Raw genomic sequence first — 20,351 nt, forward strand, 5'->3', positions numbered from 1 at the left:
ACTCCGCTTTCACGACCTGACTTTTTTTTCTGGCGCACGGATAACAAATTATTTAGAGCTGCCTGATTGAACTTCAACAGCCCTCTGTCAATCCACTGCTGGATGAGGGCCTCCACGTGTCGAGTGGGTAATAGGGGCTTATTTGACCGCGTGTCCACGCTGGTCCCTGGGGGTTCGTGAGGGTGGGGATCTCTGTACATAGAAGTGGGGTGCAACAAGCGGGTGTTGTGCACTGCCCACTGCAGAGGGGATAGTGGGGAATTAGAGTTGGCGTCTTGCACTCATTTACACCATTGGACCTGAAAAGAATAGCATGTTAGAAACTATTCATTTTGATGACCAGTTTCTTTTTTGTTGGCGTTAGAACAGTTGAACTATTAGTTGCGTTTGAGTTGCATCCTTTAATCGATCAAAAATTATTGCCACTAAATCATACTAATTTATATTAAAAGTAAAATGATGACATTCTCTTGGCACAATGGTATTGTAGGAGAATGCTTTGCTGTCAGCACCAGCGATAATGCATTGAGCATCGCGAAATCCACAAAATAAAAGTATTTCTTTACACATCCAATCAGCCAGGTGACCTGGGAGTGAATCGTTTCATTGGCATTGGTTGAACACAGGAACAAACTCTGGGCTGGTTTTGACAATCAGTGTCTCACCAACAGAGTGAGTGAACGTTGATGAACTGCGGGACGTCCATATGCAAGGCCCCCTCTGTTAGTTGTGGGTCATAGTGGAGCACAAAACTCTACAATGCACGACACGGAATGACCAGGCGAGGTAGCGGTGCCCACTAGAGACGAGAACCCGCCAGCCCCGCTGTGCGTGAGCGACACGCACAGAGTGGAACTTGCATATTTAAGTTTTGTGGGGAACACCGCCAACTCGGGGTGAGGGTGTTCCATTTGTTTAACAGCTCTTGGTCAATCCACTGCCGGATGAAGGCCTCCCCACAAGCCACTGTCATGATCATCGTGGTTATGCAATTGAACATCGAACTCTCAGCAAATAAAAACCTGATGAATTCCAATTCTGAATCCCAAGTCGTCAAGAGTTTGACCCCGAGTGGCAGTGCCCCCTACAGACATTGAAACGCCAGTCCGGCTTCGTGCGTGTGAAACGTGGAGTAAATAGCGCCCCTTGGAGACACGAAAACGCAAAAAGTTTCTAAAAGCCTACAACACCTGGTATTCCCAGGCGGTCTCCCATCCAAGTACTAACCAGGCTCGACCCTGCTTAGCTTCCGAGATCGGACGAGATCGGGCGTATTCAGGGTGATATGGTCGTAGGCGAGAGATGAGAGGAGATTTAGTAAACTTATCGCTAACGTAGTTGTGATCCACCTTTGGACAAAGTAACTTAACTTCTTGTGTGAAGACACCGCCTGCAGTCATCCTCGCATTCACAGTGGAGTTCAACTCAAGACGTCTCGGTGCAAACCCAAGTGGTGGTCTCAGCTCTGGAGCAACATCTCAGTTCTGAGCAGCTATCTCAGAGTAAAAGTTGTTACCATATGTATATACAGTACGTGTGTGTGTGTGTTTAAACCATAACGTAAAGACTTTGTTAATCCACTGATTGATGAAGACCCCCACAGACCGTGTCTGTCCTGTCCCGGGGGTTGATTGAGCATACTTCACCACGCTGGTGGACGATGCGGGTTGGTGGACAAGTGGTGGGCGTGGAGAGAGGCTGACCTGGTTCGGATATCACTCGACACCACCGATGTTAGCCGTGCCCGGGATTCTAACTCAGCTCGGCAGCTTCACTGCACCGTGACGCTGAGAGCCACGGCGCCCTAAGGGCTGTGGTCTTGACAGTGGCAGAAGTGAGCTCTGGGCTCGCCATCTGTAGCTGGTGGTGAACACGAATTTTGTGGGTAACATTTACTCGCTGTGAAAATATCACCAGCCGTATCAGCCGGAAGAGTTGGTGTTGGAGATAAGTTTACTGAATCTCCTCTAAGCTCTCGCCTACGACCATATCACCCTGAATACGCCCGATCTCGGAAGCTAAGCAGGGTCGAGCCTGGTTAGTACTTGGATGGGAGACCGCCTGGGATTACCAGGTGTTGTAGGCTTTTAGAAAGTTTTTGCCTTTTCGTGTCGCAAGGGGGCGCTATTTACTCCGCTTTCACGACCTGACTTTTTTTTCTGGCGCACGGATAACAAATTATTTAGAGCTGCCTGATTGAACTTCAACAGCCCTCTGTCAATCCACTGCTGGATGAGGGCCTCCACGTGTCGAGTGGGTAATAGGGGCTTATTTGACCGCGTGTCCACGCTGGTCCCTGGGGGTTCGTGAGGGTGGGGATCTCTGTACATAGAAGTGGGGTGCAACAAGCGGGTGTTGTGCACTGCCCACTGCAGAGGGGATAGTGGGGAATTAGAGTTGGCGTCTTGCACTCATTTACACCATTGGACCTGAAAAGAATAGCATGTTAGAAACTATTCATTTTGATGACCAGTTTCTTTTTTGTTGGCGTTAGAACAGTTGAACTATTAGTTGCGTTTGAGTTGCATCCTTTAATCGATCAAAAATTATTGCCACTAAATCATACTAATTTATATTAAAAGTAAAATGATGACATTCTCTTGGCACAATGGTATTGTAGGAGAATGCTTTGCTGTCAGCACCAGCGATAATGCATTGAGCATCGCGAAATCCACAAAATAAAAGTATTTCTTTACACATCCAATCAGCCAGGTGACCTGGGAGTGAATCGTTTCATTGGCATTGGTTGAACACAGGAACAAACTCTGGGCTGGTTTTGACAATCAGTGTCTCACCAACAGAGTGAGTGAACGTTGATGAACTGCGGGACGTCCATATGCAAGGCCCCCTCTGTTAGTTGTGGGTCATAGTGGAGCACAAAACTCTACAATGCACGCCACGGAATGACCAGGCGAGGTAGCGGTGCCCACTAGAGACGAGAACCCGCCAGCCCCGCTGTGCGTGAGCGACACGCACAGAGTGGAACTTGCATATTTAAGTTTTGTGGGGAACACCGCCAACTCGGGGTGAGGGTGTTCCATTTGTTTAACAGCTCTTGGTCAATCCACTGCCGGATGAAGGCCTCCCCACAAGCCACTGTCATGATCATCGTGGTTATGCAATTGAACATCGAACTCTCAGCAAATAAAAACCTGATGAATTCCAATTCTGAATCCCAAGTCGTCAAGAGTTTGACCCCGAGTGGCAGTGCCCCCTAGACATTGAAACGCCAGTCCGGCTTCGTGCGTGTGAAACGTGGAGTAAATAGCGCCCCCTGGAGACACGAAAACGCAAAAAGTTTCTAAAAGCCTACAACACCTGGTATTCCCAGGCGGTCTCCCATCCAAGTACTAACCAGGCTCGACCCTGCTTAGCTTCCGAGATCGGACGAGATCGGGCGTATTCAGGGTGATATGGTCGTAGGCGAGAGCTCAGAGGAGATTTAGTAAACTTATCTCTAACGTAGTTGTGACCCACCTTTGGAGAAAGTGACTTCACTTATTGTGTGAAAACACCGCCTGCAGTCATCCTCGCATTCACAGTGGAGTTCAACTCAAGACGTCTCGGTGCAAACCCAAGTGGTGGTCTCAGCTCTGGAGCAACATCTCAGTTCTGAGCAGCTATCTCAGAGTAAAAGTTGTTACCATATGTATATACAGTACGTGTGTGTGTGTGTTTAAACCATAACGTAAAGACTTTGTTAATCCACTGATTGATGAAGACCCCCACAGACCGTGTCTGTCCTGTCCCGGGGGTTGATTGAGCATACTTCACCACGCTGGTGGACGATGCGGGTTGGTGGGGAAGTGGTGGGGGTGGAGAGAGGCTGACCTGGTTCGGATATCACTCGACACCACCGATGTTAGCCGTGCCCGGGATTCTAACTCAGCTCAGCAGCTTCACTGCACCGTGACGCTGAGAGCCACGGCGCCCTAAGGGCTGTGGTCTTGACAGTGGCAGAAGTGAGCTCTGGGCTCGCCATCTGTAGCTGGCGGTGAACACGAATTTTGTGGGTAACATTTACTCGCTGTGAAAATATCACCAGCCGTATCAGCCGGAAGAATTGGCGTTGGATATAAGTTTACTAAATCTCCTCTAAGCTCTCGCCTACGACCATATCACCCTGAATACGCCCGATCTCGGAAGCTAAGCATGGTCGAGCCTGGTTAGTACTTGGATGGGAGACCGCCTGGGAATACCAGGTGTTGTAGGCTTTTAGAAAAGTTTTGCCTTTTCGTGTCTCAAGGGGGCGCTATTTACTCCACGTTCACGACCTGACTTTTATTTCTGGCGCACGGATAACAAATTATTTAGAGCTGCCTGATTGAACGTTCACAGCCCTCTGCCAATCCACTGCTGGATGAGGGCCTCCACATGCCGAGTGGGTAATGGGGCTTATTTGACCGCGCGTCCACGCTGGTCCCTGGGGGTTCGTGAGGGCGGGAGTCTCTGTACATAGAAGTGGGGTGCAACAAGCGGGTGTTGTGCACTGCCCACTGCAGAGGGGATAGTGGTCGAATTAGAGTTGGCGTTTTGCACTTATTTACACCATTGGACCTGATAAGAACAACACGTTAAAAACTATGCATTTTGATGACCAGTTTCTTTTTTGTTGGCGTTAGAACAGTTGAACTATTAGTTGCGATTGAGTTGCATCCTTTAATCGATCAAAAATTACGGCTACTAAATCATACTAATTTATATTAAAAGTAAAATTATGACATTCTCTTGGCACAATGGTATTGTAGGAGAATGCTTTCCTCTCAGCACCGGCGATAATGCATTGAGCATCGTGAAATCCACAAAATAAAAGTATTTCTTTACACATCCCATCAGCCAAGTGACCTGGGAGTGAATAGTTTCATTGGCATTGGTTGAACACAGGAACAAGCTCTGGGCTGGTTTTGACAATCAGTGTCTCATCAACAGAGTGAGTGAACGTTGATGAACTGCGGGACGTTCATATGCAAGGCCCCCTCTGTTAGCTGTGGGTCCCAGTGGAGCACAAAACTCTACAATGCACGCCACGGAATGACCAGGCGCGTAGTCGGTGCAGCTCGAGGCCGAGGTAGCGGTGCCCCTAGAGACGAGAACCCGCCAGCCCCGCTGTGCGTGAGCGACACGCACAGAGTGGAACTTGCATATTTAAGTCTTTTGGGAGGACTGCCAACTTTGGGTGAGCGTGTTACATTTGTTTCACAGCTCTTGCCGGATGAAGGCCTCCCCACAAGCCACTGTCATGTTCATCGTGGTTATGCAATTTAACATAAAACTCTAAACCAACAAAAACCTGGTGAATTCCAATTTTGAATCCTAAGTAGTCAAGAGTTTGACCCTGAATAGGCAGTGCCCCCCTACAGACATTGAAATGCCAGCTCGGCTTCGTGCGTGTGAAACGTTGACTAAATAGCGCCCCCTGGAGACACGAAAACTCACAAACTCTCTAAAAGTCTACAGCACCTGGTATTCCCAGGCGGTCTCCCATCCAAGTACTAACCAGGCTCGACCCTGCTTAGCTTCCGAGTTCGGGCGTATTCAGGGTGATATGGTCGTAGGCGAGAGCTTAGAGGAGATTTAGTAAACTTATCTCCAACGAAGTTGTGACTCACCTTTGCACAAAGTAACTTATTGTGTGAAAACACCGCCTGCAGTCATCCTCGCATTCACAGTGGAGTTCAACTCAAGACGTCTCGGTGCAAACCCAAGTGGTGGTCTCAGCTCTGGAGCAACATCTCAGTTCTGAGCAGTTATCTCAGAGTAAAAGTTGTCACAATATGTATATACAGTACGTGTGTGTGTGTATTTAAACCAAAACGTATAGACTTTGTTAATCCGTTGATGGATGAAGACCGCCACACGCCTTGTCTGTACGATCCTGGGGGTTGATTGACCATACTTCACCACGCTGGTGGACGATGCGGGTTGGTGGTGAAGTGCTGGGGGTGGAGAGAGGCCGACCTGGTTCGGATATCACTCGACACCACCGATGTGAGCCGTGCCCGGGATTCTAACTCAGCTCAGCAGCTTCACTGCACCGTGACGCTGAGAGCCACGGCGCCCTAAGGGCTGTGGTCTTGACAGTGGCAGAAGTGAGCTCTGGGCTCGCCATCTGTAGCTGGTGGTGAACACGAATTTTGTGGGTAACATTTACTCGCTGTGAAAATATCACCAGCCGTATCAGCCAGAAGAGTTTGTGTTGGAGATAAGTCTACTAAATCTCCTCTGAGCTCTCGCCTACGACCATATCACCCTGAATACGCCCGATCTCGTCCGATCTCGGAAGCTAAGCAGGGTCGAGCCTGGTTAGTACTTGGATGGGAGACCGCCTGGGAATACCAGGTGTTGTAGGCTTTTTGAAAGTTTTTGCCTTTTCGTGTCTCAAGGGGGCGCTATTTACTCCACTTTTCACGACCTGACTTATTTCTGGCGCACGGATAACAAATTATTTAGAGCTGCGTGATTGAACTTCAACAGCCCTCTGTCAAGCCACTGCTGGATGAGGGCCTCCACATGCCGAGTGGGTAATGGGGCTTATTTGACCGCGCGTCCACGCTGGTCCCTGGGGGTTAGTGAGGACGGGGATCTCTGTACATAGAAGTGGGGTGCAACAAGCGGGTGTTGTGCACTGCCCACTGCAGAGGGCATAGTGGGGAATGAGAGTTGGCGTCTTGCACTTATTTACACCATTGGACCTGATAAGAACAACACGTTAAAAACTATGCATTTTGATGACCAGTTTCTTTTTTGTTGGCGTTAGAACAGTTGAACTATTAGTTGCGATTGAGTTGCATCCTTTAATCGATCAAAAATTATGGCTACTAAATCATACTAATTTATATTAAAAGTAAAATGATGACATTCTCTTGGCACAATGGTATTGTAGGATAATGCTTTCCTGTCAGCACCAGCGATAATGCATTGAGCATCGCGAAATCCACAAAATAACATTATTTCTTTACACATCCCATCAGCCAGGTGACCTGGGAGTGAATCGTTTCATTGGCATTGGTTGAACACAGGAACAAACTGTGGGCTGGTTTTGACAATCAGTGTCTCACCAACAGAGTGAGTGAACGCTGGTGAACTGCGGGGACGTTCATATGCAAGGCCCCCTCTGTGAGCTGTGGGTCCCAGTGGAGCACAAAACTCTACAATGCACGACACGGAATGCGACACGCGGGGTAGACAGCGATCCCCCTGCCGACGGAAAGAGGCAAAAGCCGACAACAAAAAGCCTACAACACCTGGTATTCCCAGGCGGTCTCCCATCCAAGTACTAACCAGGCTCGACCCTGCTTAGCTTCCGAGATCGGACGAGATCGGGCGTATTCAGGGTGATATGGTCGTAGGCGAGAGATGAAAGGAGATTTAGTAAACTTATCGCTAACGTAGTTGTGACCCACTTTTGGAAAAAGTAACTTAATTTCTTTTGTAAAAACACTGCCTGCAGTCATCCTCGCATTCACAGTGGAGTTCAACTCAAGACGTCTCGGTGCAAACCCAAGTGGTGGTCTCAGCTCTGGAGCAACATCTCAGTTCTGAGCAGCTATCTCAGAGTAAAAGTTGTTACCATATGTATATACAGTACGTGTGTGTGTGTACTTAAAGCAAAACGTACAGACTTTGTTAATCCGCTGATTGATGAAGACCCCCACAGTCCGTGTCTGTCCTGTCCCGGGGGTTGATTGAGCATACTTCACCACGCTGGTGGACGATGCGGGTTGGTGGACAAGTGGTGGGCGTGGAGAGAGGCTGACCTGGTTCGGATATCACTCGACACCACCGATGTTAGCCGTGCCCGGGATTCTAACTCAGCTCGGCAGCTTCACTGCACCGTGACGCTGAGAGCCACGGCGCCCTAAGGGCTGTGGTCTTGACAGTGGCAGAAGTGAGCTCTGGGCTCGCCATCTGTAGCTGGTGGTGAACACGAATTTTGTGGGTAACATTTACTCGCTGTGAAAATATCACCAGCCGTATCAGCCGGAAGAGTTGGTGTTGGAGATAAGTTTACTGAATCTCCTCTAAGCTCTCGCCTACGACCATATCACCCTGAATACGCCCGATCTCGTCCGATCTCGGAAGCTAAGCAGGGTCGAGCCTGGTTAGTACTTGGATGGGAGACCGCCTGGGAATACCAGGTGTTGTAGGCTTTTAGAACGTTTTTGCCTTTTCGTGTCTCCAGGGGGCGCTATTTACTCCGCTTTCACGACCTGACTTTTTTTTCTGGCGCACGGATAACAAATTATTTAGAGCTGCCTGATTGAACGTTCACAGCCCTCTGCCAATCCACTGCTGGATGAGGGCCTCCACATGCCGAGTGGGTAATGGGGCTTATTTGACCGCGTGTCCACGCTGGTCCCTGGGGGTTCGTGAGGGCGGGAGGTTCTGTACATAGAAGTGGGGTGCAACAAGCGGGTGTTGTGCACTGCCCACTGCAGAGGGGATAGTGGGGAATGAGAGTTGGCGTCTTGCACTAATTTACACCATTGGACCTGATAAGTACAACACGTTAAAAACTATGCATTTTGATGACCAGTTTTTTTTTGTTGGCGTTAGAACAGTTGAACTATTAGTTGCGATTGAGTTGCATCCTTTAATCGATCAAAAATTATGGCTACTAAATCATACTAATTTATATTAAAAGTAAAATGATGACATTCTCTTGGCACAATGGTATTGTAGGAGAATGCTTTCCTGTCAGCACCAGCGATAATGCATTGAGCAGCGCGAAATCCACAAAATAAAAATATTTCTTTACACATCCCATCAGCCAGGTGACCTGGGAGTGAATCGTTTCATTGGCATTGGTTGAACACAGGAACAAACTCTGGGCTGGTTTTGACAATCAGTGTCTCACCAACAGAGTGAGTGAACGATGGTGAACTACGGGGACGTTCATATGCAAGGCCCCCTCTGTGAGCTGTGGGTCCCAGTGGAGCACAAAACTCTACAATGCACGACACGGAATGCGACACTTGGGGTAGACAGCGCTCCCCCTGCCGACGGAAAGAGGCAAAAGCCGAGAACAAAAAGCCTACAACACCTGGTATTCCCAGGCGGTCTCCCATCCAAGTACTAACCAGGCTCGACCCTGCTTAGCTTCCGAGATCGGACGAGATCGGGTGTATTCAGGGTGATATGGTCGTAGGCGAGAGATGAGAGGAGATTTAGTAAACTTATCGCTAACGTAGTTGTGACCCACTTTTGGAAAAAGTAACTTAATTTCTTTTGTAAAAACACTGCCTGCAGTCATCCTCGCATTCACAGTGGAGTTCAACTCAAGACGTCTCGGTGCAAACCCAAGTGGTGGTCTCAGCTCTGGAGCAACATCTCAGTTCTGAGCAGCTATCTCAGAGGAAAAGTTGTTACCATATGTATATACAGTACGTGTGTGTGTGTACTTAAAGCAAAACGTACAGACTTTGTTAATCCGCTGATTGATGAAGACCCCCACAGTCCGTGTCTGTCCTGTCCCGGGGGTTGATTGAGCATACTTCACCACGCTGGTGGACGATGCGGGTTGGTGGACAAGTGGTGGGCGTGGAGAGAGGCTGACCTGGTTCGGATATCACTCGACACCACCGATGTTAGCCGTGCCCGGGATTCTAACTCAGCTCGGCAGCTTCACTGCACCGTGACGCTGAGAGCCACGGCGCCCTAAGGGCTGTGGTCTTGACAGTGGCAGAAGTGAGCTCTGGGCTCGCCATCTGTAGCTGGTGGTGAACACGAATTTTGTGGGTAACATTTACTCGCTGTGAAAATATCACCAGCCGTATCAGCCGGAAGAGTTGGTGTTGGAGATAAGTTTACTGAATCTCCTCTAAGCTCTCGCCTACGACCATATCACCCTGAATACGCCCGATCTCGGAAGCTAAGCAGGGTCGAGCCTGGTTAGTACTTGGATGGGAGACCGCCTGGGAATACCAGGTGTTGTAGGCTTTTAGAAAGTTTTTGCCTTTTCGTGTCGCAAGGGGGCGCTATTTACTCCGCTTTCACGACCTGACTTTTTTTTCTGGCGCACGGATAACAAATTATTTAGAGCTGCCTGATTGAACTTCAACAGCCCTCTGTCAATCCACTGCTGGATGAGGGCCTCCACGTGTCGAGTGGGTAATAGGGGCTTATTTGACCGCGTGTCCACGCTGGTCCCTGGGGGTTCGTGAGGGTGGGGATCTCTGTACATAGAAGTGGGGTGCAACAAGCGGGTGTTGTGCACTGCCCACTGCAGAGGGGATAGTGGGGAATTAGAGTTGGCGTCTTGCACTCATTTACACCATTGGACCTGAAAAGAATAGCATGTTAGAAACTATTCATTTTGATGACCAGTTTCTTTTTTGTTGGCGTTAGAACAGTTGAACTATTAGTTGCGTTTGAGTTGCATCCTTTAATCGATCAAAAATTATTGCCACTAAATCATACTAATTTATATTAAAAGTAAAATGATGACATTCTCTTGGCACAATGGTATTGTAGGAGAATGCTTTGCTGTCAGCACCAGCGATAATGCATTGAGCATCGCGAAATCCACAAAATAAAAGTATTTCTTTACACATCCAATCAGCCAGGTGACCTGGGAGTGAATCGTTTCATTGGCATTGGTTGAACACAGGAACAAACTCTGGGCTGGTTTTGACAATCAGTGTCTCACCAACAGAGTGAGTGAACGTTGATGAACTGCGGGACGTCCATATGCAAGGCCCCCTCTGTTAGTTGTGGGTCATAGTGGAGCACAAAACTCTACAATGCACGACACGGAATGACCAGGCGAGGTAGCGGTGCCCACTAGAGACGAGAACCCGCCAGCCCCGCTGTGCGTGAGCGACACGCACAGAGTGGAACTTGCATATTTAAGTTTTGTGGGGAACACCGCCAACTCGGGGTGAGGGTGTTCCATTTGTTTAACAGCTCTTGGTCAATCCACTGCCGGATGAAGGCCTCCCCACAAGCCACTGTCATGATCATCGTGGTTATGCAATTGAACATCGAACTCTCAGCAAATAAAAACCTGATGAATTCCAATTCTGAATCCCAAGTCGTCAAGAGTTTGACCCCGAGTGGCAGTGCCCCCTACAGACATTGAAACGCCAGTCCGGCTTCGTGCGTGTGAAACGTGGAGTAAATAGCGCCCCCTGGAGACACGAAAACGCAAAAAGTTTCTAAAAGCCTACAACACCTGGTATTCCCAGGCGGTCTCCCATCCAAGTACTAACCAGGCTCGACCCTGCTTAGCTTCCGAGATCGGACGAGATCGGGCGTATTCAGGGTGATATGGTCGTAGGCGAGAGATGAGAGGAGATTTAGTAAACTTATCGCTAACGTAGTTGTGATCCACCTTTGGACAAAGTAACTTAACTTCTTGTGTGAAGACACCGCCTGCAGTCATCCTCGCATTCACAGTGGAGTTCAACTCAAGACGTCTCGGTGCAAACCCAAGTGGTGGTCTCAGCTCTGGAGCAACATCTCAGTTCTGAGCAGCTATCTCAGAGTAAAAGTTGTTACCATATGTATATACAGTACGTGTGTGTGTGTGTTTAAACCATAACGTAAAGACTTTGTTAATCCACTGATTGATGAAGACCCCCACAGACCGTGTCTGTCCTGTCCCGGGGGTTGATTGAGCATACTTCACCACGCTGGTGGACGATGCGGGTTGGTGGTGAAGTGGTGGGGGTGGAGAGAGGCTGACCTGGTTCGGATATCACTCGACACCACCGATGTTAGCCGTGCCCGGGATTCTAACTCAGCTCAGCAGCTTCACTGCACCGTGACGCTGAGAGCCACGGCGCCCTAAGGGCTGTGGTCTTGACAGTGGCAGAAGTGAGCTCTGGGCTCGCGATCTGTAGTTGGTGGTGAACACGAGTTTTGTGGGTAACATTTACTCACTGTGAAAATATCACCAGCCGTATCAGCCGGAAGAATTGGCGTTGGATATAAGTTTACTAAATCTCCTCTAAGCTCTCGCCTACGACCATATCACCCTGAATACGCCCGATCTCGGAAGCTAAGCAGGGTCGAGCCTGGTTAGTACTTGGATGGGAGACCGCCTGGGAATACCAGGTGTTGTAGGCTTTTAGAAAGTTTTTGCCTTTTCGTGTCTCCAGGGGGCGCTATTTACTCCGCTTTCACGACCTGACTTTTTTTTCTGGCGCACGGATAACAAATTATTTAGAGCTGCCTGATTGAACGTTCACAGCCCTCTGCCAATCCACTGCTGGATGAGGGCCTCCACATGCCGAGTGGGTAATGGGGCTTATTTGACCGCGTGTCCACGCTGGTCCCTGGGGGTTCGTGAGGGCGGGAGGTTCTGTACATAGAAGTGGGGTGCAACAAGCGGGTGTTGTGCACTGCCCACTGCAGAGGGGATAGTGGGGAATGAGAGTTGGCGTCTTGCACTAATTTACACCATTGGACCTGATAAGTACAACACGTTAAAAACTATGCATTTTGATGACCAGTTTCTTTTTTGTTGGCGTTAGAACAGTTGAACTATTAGTTGCGATTGAGTTGCATCCTTTAATCGATCAAAAATTATGGCTACTAAATCATACTAATTTATATTAAAAGTAAAATGATGACATTCTCTTGGCACAATGGTATTGTAGGATAATGCTTTCCTGTCAGCACCAGCGATAATGCATTGAGCATCGCGAAATCCACAAAATAACATTATTTCTTTACACATCCCATCAGCCAGGTGACCTGGGAGTGAATCGTTTCATTGGCATTGGTTGAACACAGGAACAAACTGTGGGCTGGTTTTGACAATCAGTGTCTCACCAACAGAGTGAGTGAACGCTGGTGAACTGCGGGGACGTTCATATGCAAGGCCCCCTCTGTGAGCTGTGGGTCCCAGTGGAGCACAAAACTCTACAATGCACGACACGGAATGCGACACGCGGGGTAGACAGCGATCCCCCTGCCGACGGAAAGAGGCAAAAGCCGACAACAAAAAGCCTACAACACCTGGTATTCCCAGGCGGTCTCCCATCCAAGTACTAACCAGGCTCGACCCTGCTTAGCTTCCGAGATCGGACGAGATCGGGCGTATTCAGGGTGATATGGTCGTAGGCGAGAGATGAGAGGAGATTTAGTAAACTTATCGCTAACGTAGTTGTGACCCACTTTTGGAAAAAGTAACTTAATTTCTTTTGTAAAAACACTGCCTGCAGTCATCCTCGCATTCACAGTGGAGTTCAACTCAAGACGTCTCGGTGCAAACCCAAGTGGTGGTCTCAGCTCTGGAGCAACATCTCAGTTCTGAGCAGCTATCTCAGAGTAAAAGTTGTTACCATATGTATATACAGTACGTGTGTGTGTGTACTTAAAGCAAAACGTACAGACTTTGTTAATCCGCTGATTGATGAAGACCCCCACAGTCCGTGTCTGTCCTGTCCCGAGGGTTGATTGACCATACTTCACCACGCTGGTGGACGATGCGGGTTGGTGGTGAAGTGGTGGGGGTGGAGAGAGGCTGACCTGGTTCGGATATCACTCGACACCACCGATGTTAGCCGTGCCCGGGATTCTAACTCAGCTCAGCAGCTTCACTGCACCGTGACGCTGAGAGCCACGGCGCCCTAAGGGCTGTGGTCTTGACAGTGGCAGAAGTGAGCTCTGGGGTCGCCATCTGTAGCTGGTGGTGAACACGAATTTTGTGGGTAACATTTACTCGCTGTGAAAATATCACCAGCCGTATCAGCCGGAAGAATTGGCGTTGGATATAAGTTTACTGAATCTCCTCTAAGCTCTCGCCTACGACCATATCACCCTGAATACGCCCGATCTCGGAAGCTAAGCAGGGTCGAGCCTGGTTAGTACTTGGATGGGAGACCGCCTGGGAATACCAGGTGTTGTAGGTTTTTAGAAAGTTTTTGCCTTTTCGTGTCGCAAGGGGGCGCTATTTACTCCGCTTTCACGACCTGACTTTTTTTTTCTGGCGCACGGATAACAAATTATTTAGAGCTGCCTGATTGAACTTCAACAGCCCTCTGTCAATCCACTGCTGGATGAGGGCCTCCACGTGTCGAGTGGGTAATAGGGGCTTATTTGACCGCGTGTCCACGCTGGTCCCTGGGGGTTCGTGAGGGTGGGGATCTCTGTACATAGAAGTGGGGTGCAACAAGCGGGTGTTGTGCACTGCCCACTGCAGAGGGGATAGTGGGGAATTAGAGTTGGCGTCTTGCACTCATTTACACCATTGGACCTGAAAAGAATAGCATGTTAGAAACTATTCATTTTGATGACCAGTTTCTTTTTTGTTGGCGTTAGAACAGTTGAACTATTAGTTGCGTTTGAGTTGCATCCTTTAATCGATCAAAAATTATTGCCACTAAATCATGCTAATTTATATTAAAAGTAAAATGATGACATTCTCTTGGCACAATGGTATTGTAGGAGAATGCTTTCCTGTCAGCACCAGCGATAATGCATTGAGCATCGCGAAATCCACAAAATAAAAGTATTTCTTTACTCATCCCATCAGCCAGGTGACCTGGGAGTGAATCGTTTCATTGGCATTGGTTGAACACAGGAACAAACTCTGGGCTGGTTTTGACAATCAGTGTCTCACCAACAGAGTGAGTGAACGTTGATGAACTGCGGGACGTTCATATGCAAGGCCCCCTCTGTTAGTTGTGGGTCATAGTGGAGCACAAAACTCTACAATGCACGCCACGGAATGACCAGGCGAGGTAGCGGTGCCCACTAGAGACGAGAACCCGCCAGCTCCGCTGTGCGTGAGCGACACGCACAGAGTGGAACTTGCGTATTTAAGTCTGTGGGGAGCACTGCCAACTCGGGGTGAGGGTGTTCCATTTGTTTACCAGCTCTTGGTCAATCCAAGCCACTGTCATGTTCATCGTGGTTTTGCAAATAAAGATAGAACTCTAAGCAAACAAAAACCTGATGAATTCCAATTCGGAATCCCAAGAAGTCACGAGTTTGACCCCGAGTAGCAGTGCCCCCTACAGACATTGAAAGGCGAGTTCGGCTTCGTGCGCGTGAAACGTGGAGTAAACAGCGCCCCCTGGAGACACGAAAACGCAAAAACTTTCAAAAAGCCTACAACACCTGGTATTCCCAGGCGGTCTCCCATCCAAGTACTAACAAGGCTCGACCCTGCTTAGCTTCCGAGATCGGGCGTATTCAGGGTGATATGGTCGTAGGCGAGAACTCAGACGAGATTTAGTAAACTTATCTCCAACGTAGTTGTGACCCACCTTTGGACAAAGTGACTTCACTTCTTGTGTGAAGACACCGCCTGCAGTCATCCTCGCATTGGTGGACGGTGCGGGTTGGTGGACAAGTGGTGGGGGTGGAGAGAGGCTGACCTGGTTCGCATATCACTCGACACCACCGATGTTAGCCGTGCCCGGGATTCTAACTCAGCTCAGCAGCTTCACTGCACCGTGACCCTGAGAGCCACGGCGCCCTAAGGGCTGTGGTCTTGACAGTGGCAGAAGTGAGCTCTGGGGTCACGATCTGTAGCTGGTGGTGATCACGAGTTTTGTGGGTAACATTTATTCGCTGTGAAAATATCACCAGCCGTATCAGCCGGAAGAATTGGCGTTGGATATAAGTTTACTGAATCTCCTCTAAGCTATCGCCTACGACCATATCACCCTGAATACGCCCGATCTCGTCCGATCTCGGAAGCTAAGCAGGGTCGAGCCTGGTTAGTACTTGGATGGGAGACCGCCTGGGAATACCAGGTGTTGTAGGCTTTTTGAAAGTTTTTGCCTTTCCGTGTCTCCAGGGGGCGCTATTTACTCCACGTTTCACACGCACGAAGCCGAATTGGCATTTCAATGTCTGTAGGGGGCACTGCCTGTTCAGGGTCAAACTCTTTACTAGGTGGGATTCAGAATTGGAATTCACCAATGTCACCTTCACACCGAGTTGTCAGTGCTCCCCCTACAGACTTATATATGAAAGTTCCATTCTATGCGTCTGAAACGTAGGGTAAATAGTTCCCCCTTCCGACATAAAAGGCAAAATCCTAACAACACCTGGTATCCCCATGCAGTCTCCCATCCACGTACTAACCAGGACTCGACACCACTTTCCTTCACAAGCTCAGACGATATCAGAAGCATTCAGGATGAAATGGTCGTAGCCATTGATATCCATGAGAGTTTACACATCTTTACGGGTATTCCGTTCTGCTAAAACTACAATGCAATTGCTGTTCTTCCCCTAATTCACATTCCCGTAGATAATGGGAAGAGCCAGAGTGATGTAACGCACGTTTCGAAACAATTCCCATGGGTAATAGGGCACCACAGATGAGAGGTCCGTCGGTAAGAGGAGTGTCAAGTGTAAGGCCCATGGGCCATGACAGGCGTTTCACAACAAGTGGCTCTAAGAGGGGGGGCCTTAACGGTAATGAGCCACTTCTGTTGTCAAATATATATGTTGAGGACACAGTTGGCATAACTGGTGAAACAATAAGTGCACTGAAGTACAATGTTAATCAAACTTTTTTTTATTACAAACAAAAATAAACGTCAAACATTGGTGCATGTTATTAAACAGTATTGAAAGAGAGCGATACGAAACACGTGCGCAATGTTTTTTAATCGGTGCACAACTGTTGAAGAATCAACATCACGAGTTAATAATCATGGCACCTGCATCAGAAGGTAGAATCAGAAATGGCTCAAAGTCAGACCCGGACTATACCACACAAATGTTTAAACCTAGCCCGATCCACCTTTATGCAACGGCCGGTCCTGGGCATATAATGGCAAGAAAAAAATACAACGTCCAAGCACATGCTTGCCAACCCTACTGATTTCAGCAGTAGGCCGATGATGTCTTAAACCCCTTGACCACATACTGATTTTCAAAAGAATCATGCCGCTCCATAAATGTTTTTCCATTTTAGTTTTCTTCGGGCGCTATTCCTGCTTTGAAAACCATTGTGGTAAAAAAAGGGTTTAAGAATTTCCAGCCTATCACTTAGATCTTTGGTGGGAGCAAGTTCGCTACCAGATGTACCAAAAATACAAACATGGGCTGGATTTTGCAAGGCAGAAATTCATTTGAAATACCAACATGAAAAGCAGATAAAATCGTAAAAACATTTCCGTTGTCAGTATAATTTTTAAAACCGTCTTGGAGCTTTTACATGAAAAAAATTTCACGCAGAAAAATAATAACGTATGTTACAAAAGACAACTATTGAGCTTCATTGCCACCATTTGTGACTTGAAAAATCTTGGAATATCTGCTGGTCTCAAAAGAACATAAACCGTACTGCAGTGACTAATTTTCGACGAAAGAAAGTGTAGCAGTGGCGCAGTGGTTAGCGTCCTAATCTATGAACACAGCAACCTGAGTTTGATTTCCAGCCATGGCTAACATCTCTATGGAGTGATATCTGAACTTGTTTGGAGCACCCCACTCTCATAAGCGTTGTTAAATGTTGTCAAGTTACCAGTTACCAGCGTGTTGTGGGGATATATTCATCCATCAGTGACGTTACAGAGGGATATCTCACAAACAAGAACCATCTCGAATTAAAGCAAGACTACCATTTCCACATCAAAAATACGAATGTGCAATTAAACAAGAAAATACCTGATTTTGTGAATGAATTTCCTTATTTTGTATTCATAGGATATTTCGGTATGTGTATATTATGGTGCATGTATAACAGAAACAGTGATGCACAGACACCTAACTAATAAAAAAAATCATTAAAAAACTACATTTCACATAACCCGTGAAAAAAGAAACACTAGTTCACCCTCATCTAATCCACGTGGTATTTACAAATATCTAAAGGCGATGCGAGTGTGTTTATCCGGGTTCAGCTGCTGTGTGTCGAAAATTTATTCTCGCAAGCTTTCAGCGTGCACTACTGCTGCTGCGGGCATCTTCAGGGTTCAGAGTTAAATTGGTGCCTACAAGTAGTGCATGGTGAAAGTTGGAATAAAGATATGCTCAATAAAGCCCCGGAAAGAAAGAAACCCACATTCGAGTTACACGCGGCGAGAGAAAAAAAAGAAGATTTTTTGCATGAGCAAGCATAACACACACATACATACAACAAAACATCGCAGGTGGTTTCCTCTGTATAGATTTCAGAAGTCTGCGGTATTTGAAGTGTGGCTGGCACGGGCGGTTCTCAAAACCATCGTCTCCGAGTGTGAAAGGCTAAAGCACTTTGCTCAGTGGACTCGCCGGCAAGACCGGCAAGACCAGGATGAAATTTAAGAGAGGATTGTGGAACTTCCCAGAATAAAAATATTTTTTTTGGGATTTTCACCACGGAATCAATTCCCAGAACACAACACCAAAGCATCCCAATGTGGACCGTTGATGTAAGTGGCAGGTAAAAGTAGGTGGCGTTTCATAACGCCACTGGGGGTTTTTTCGTATTTTTTCTTTCATAAAGGTGACAAACTTGGTAATTCTAGATTTTAAGCTTTCGTGACTGCAAGGATTCATATTCTTAGGTTTTTTTCTCGGTAAAGTCACGTAGGTAAAACATTAAAATTAATAAAAGTAAAATAAAATAAAAATCACGACGTTTCGGAGGCAAAACAAGCTTCCGTCTTCAGGTGGAACCGTTACTTGATACAGCTGTCGTGGCTGTGACGGTTCCACCTGAAGACGGAAGCTTGTGTTGCCTCCGAAACGTCGTGATTTTTATTTTATTTTACTTTTATTAATTTTAATGTTTTACCTACGTGACTTTACCGAAAAAACCTAAGAATATGAAAACTTGGTAATAATTACATCTGTCCCCACCTGAGGTTTAATGCAAATTTCACAGTTAAACTTATTTGCAAACACATACCAACACAAATAAACAGAGTAGCTTCGCGTCATAGGGTCTACTGGGAATGTGTCATTTGGATGATCCGGAAAAAGAATTCAGTATCGATCCGAAAATGTGATGACAGCAGACGTGACATCACTTCTGTGGCATCGCGTGCGGTCACCATTGCTTAAATTATTCACGTATTCGAAACGTTACACCGGATCATTTTAATGATGCAACCTTATGGTCAAAATGTCATTTCTATCATGCCTATTAAATCTAATCGATTTAAATGTTACCTTAAATAGCAGTGAAATGCAATGCAAAATAAACAAACTAGCTCAAGCATGTGTGGCAATTCCACTTGCATATTTCAATACGTTTAAACAAATGTAATTGTGCAATAGCATCAAATATTTAAAGTGTTACCCACTAATAAGAAAGATTGTATATTTATGTTGATGAAAACAAATCGAAAATTCAACCCTGAATTGTGCAAATTAGTTATTGTTTCGATGAGAATGACATAAAGGGCATCACAGTTAGACATTTTTATAAATGAAACACAAAGCAACACATTTAACACAAAAGGGCTTTACGATTGCGTTGGCAGAATATTTTCACCAGCCCCCCCCCACCCCAATTCGCAAGCACACACTGACCAGCATGGCGAAATATAGACAAAGAAACCCCATAAACGGTGTGGTGTTGGGAGGCTTTCATCCAGCAGTGGATTTCCAAAAACTGTGCCTAATTCAAAGGTACTCAATGCAATGTTATTTTCTAAATACTCTCTATTTTCATCCAATACATTTGTTGGAATGCTTCCTGCCTACACAAGAATTCGGCCTTTAGTGTCTGTAACACAGACGCATTGCACCTATTGGTAAAATAGTACAGTAATATAACAGCTAACAATGATTTGCAGAAGTAGTGGTATGCTTGAACGATGGTGTCTGATTGTTGCAATTGTTGCAATTCTTTGGTACCTCGAGACATGCAGTAACTCAAGTGGAAGGAAGTCCATGAGAGTTTATGCCAAAGGCTACTGCCGTCTATACGCTGTGTTCGGGATGCTTGAACGAAATATTTCGGCACAATTAATCGATTGACCATTTCCTGTCACGTGAACATTAGTGCAGGTAGGGCCCATACAGTGTTTATCTCGTCTGCCGACTCACAGAGACTCGAATAACATCAAATGTCACATTGCAGTTGTCAGTAACTTACACTTGCATCTCTCTCTGTGACAAGTCATTCCCAACTTTTCCAGACCCAAAGACAGGAATCAACCCTGGAAATAATGTTTTCCATGGTAAATCGAAAAACATCGTATCATGCAACAGGTTTCCGCTAACCACTGCCGGACCATCGTGGCCATGAGCAGTGGTTCACAGGTCACAGGTTGGGGCCTCACTGCTCTACGTTGGTTTGAATTTCTACTGGAGGAATCCGATGATCTATGAAGCTCTTTTTCACAGATGTCCGGTATGGTACGGGTCTCGTATAGTTAAGTAAGATGCCAGACAGTATTTGTCTCTATTATAAAATACCTATGGCTTATAATTAATCTACAAACCAG

The 20,351-nt window shown here is 47.0% G+C and overlaps 9 non-coding genes and 7 pseudogenes across 9 annotated transcripts; 8 read left to right on the plus strand and 8 right to left on the minus strand.

The window, feature by feature from the left end:
* Window positions 1-1,178: 1,178 nt before the first annotated feature.
* On the minus strand, window positions 1,179-1,297 carry LOC133341082 (5S ribosomal RNA). The gene has a single exon (XR_009755003.1). It is a non-coding gene; the product is annotated as a 5S ribosomal RNA (ribosomal RNA).
* A 680-nt stretch (window positions 1,298-1,977) lies between these two features.
* LOC133341038 (5S ribosomal RNA) lies at window positions 1,978-2,086 on the plus strand (annotated as a pseudogene).
* Window positions 2,087-3,306: 1,220 nt separating this feature from the next.
* Window positions 3,307-3,425, minus strand: LOC133341083 (5S ribosomal RNA). Its single transcript, XR_009755004.1, has one exon. It is a non-coding gene; the product is annotated as a 5S ribosomal RNA (ribosomal RNA).
* A 680-nt stretch (window positions 3,426-4,105) lies between these two features.
* On the plus strand, window positions 4,106-4,214 carry LOC133341036 (5S ribosomal RNA; annotated as a pseudogene).
* A 1,234-nt stretch (window positions 4,215-5,448) lies between these two features.
* On the minus strand, window positions 5,449-5,557 carry LOC133341037 (5S ribosomal RNA; annotated as a pseudogene).
* Window positions 5,558-6,232: 675 nt separating this feature from the next.
* On the plus strand, window positions 6,233-6,351 carry LOC133341084 (5S ribosomal RNA). Its single transcript, XR_009755005.1, has one exon. It is a non-coding gene; the product is annotated as a 5S ribosomal RNA (ribosomal RNA).
* An 881-nt stretch (window positions 6,352-7,232) lies between these two features.
* On the minus strand, window positions 7,233-7,351 carry LOC133341085 (5S ribosomal RNA). Its single transcript, XR_009755006.1, has one exon. It is a non-coding gene; the product is annotated as a 5S ribosomal RNA (ribosomal RNA).
* Window positions 7,352-8,031: 680 nt separating this feature from the next.
* LOC133341087 (5S ribosomal RNA) lies at window positions 8,032-8,150 on the plus strand. The gene has a single exon (XR_009755007.1). It is a non-coding gene; the product is annotated as a 5S ribosomal RNA (ribosomal RNA).
* An 881-nt stretch (window positions 8,151-9,031) lies between these two features.
* On the minus strand, window positions 9,032-9,150 carry LOC133341013 (5S ribosomal RNA). The gene has a single exon (XR_009754957.1). It is a non-coding gene; the product is annotated as a 5S ribosomal RNA (ribosomal RNA).
* Window positions 9,151-9,830: 680 nt separating this feature from the next.
* On the plus strand, window positions 9,831-9,939 carry LOC133341026 (5S ribosomal RNA; annotated as a pseudogene).
* Window positions 9,940-11,161: 1,222 nt separating this feature from the next.
* On the minus strand, window positions 11,162-11,280 carry LOC133341088 (5S ribosomal RNA). The gene has a single exon (XR_009755008.1). It is a non-coding gene; the product is annotated as a 5S ribosomal RNA (ribosomal RNA).
* A 680-nt stretch (window positions 11,281-11,960) lies between these two features.
* LOC133341027 (5S ribosomal RNA) lies at window positions 11,961-12,069 on the plus strand (annotated as a pseudogene).
* An 882-nt stretch (window positions 12,070-12,951) lies between these two features.
* On the minus strand, window positions 12,952-13,070 carry LOC133341089 (5S ribosomal RNA). Its single transcript, XR_009755009.1, has one exon. It is a non-coding gene; the product is annotated as a 5S ribosomal RNA (ribosomal RNA).
* Window positions 13,071-13,750: 680 nt separating this feature from the next.
* On the plus strand, window positions 13,751-13,859 carry LOC133341029 (5S ribosomal RNA; annotated as a pseudogene).
* Window positions 13,860-15,057: 1,198 nt separating this feature from the next.
* Window positions 15,058-15,166, minus strand: LOC133341039 (5S ribosomal RNA; annotated as a pseudogene).
* A 437-nt stretch (window positions 15,167-15,603) lies between these two features.
* LOC133341090 (5S ribosomal RNA) lies at window positions 15,604-15,722 on the plus strand. Its single transcript, XR_009755010.1, has one exon. It is a non-coding gene; the product is annotated as a 5S ribosomal RNA (ribosomal RNA).
* The last annotated feature ends 4,629 nt before the right edge of the window (window positions 15,723-20,351 follow it).

Source organism: Lethenteron reissneri, chromosome 10 (assembly GCF_015708825.2).
Source record: "Lethenteron reissneri isolate LAM-NWPU_2019-01 chromosome 10, ASM1570882v1, whole genome shotgun sequence".
NCBI classification, from domain to species: Eukaryota; Metazoa; Chordata; class Hyperoartia; order Petromyzontiformes; family Petromyzontidae; genus Lethenteron; species Lethenteron reissneri.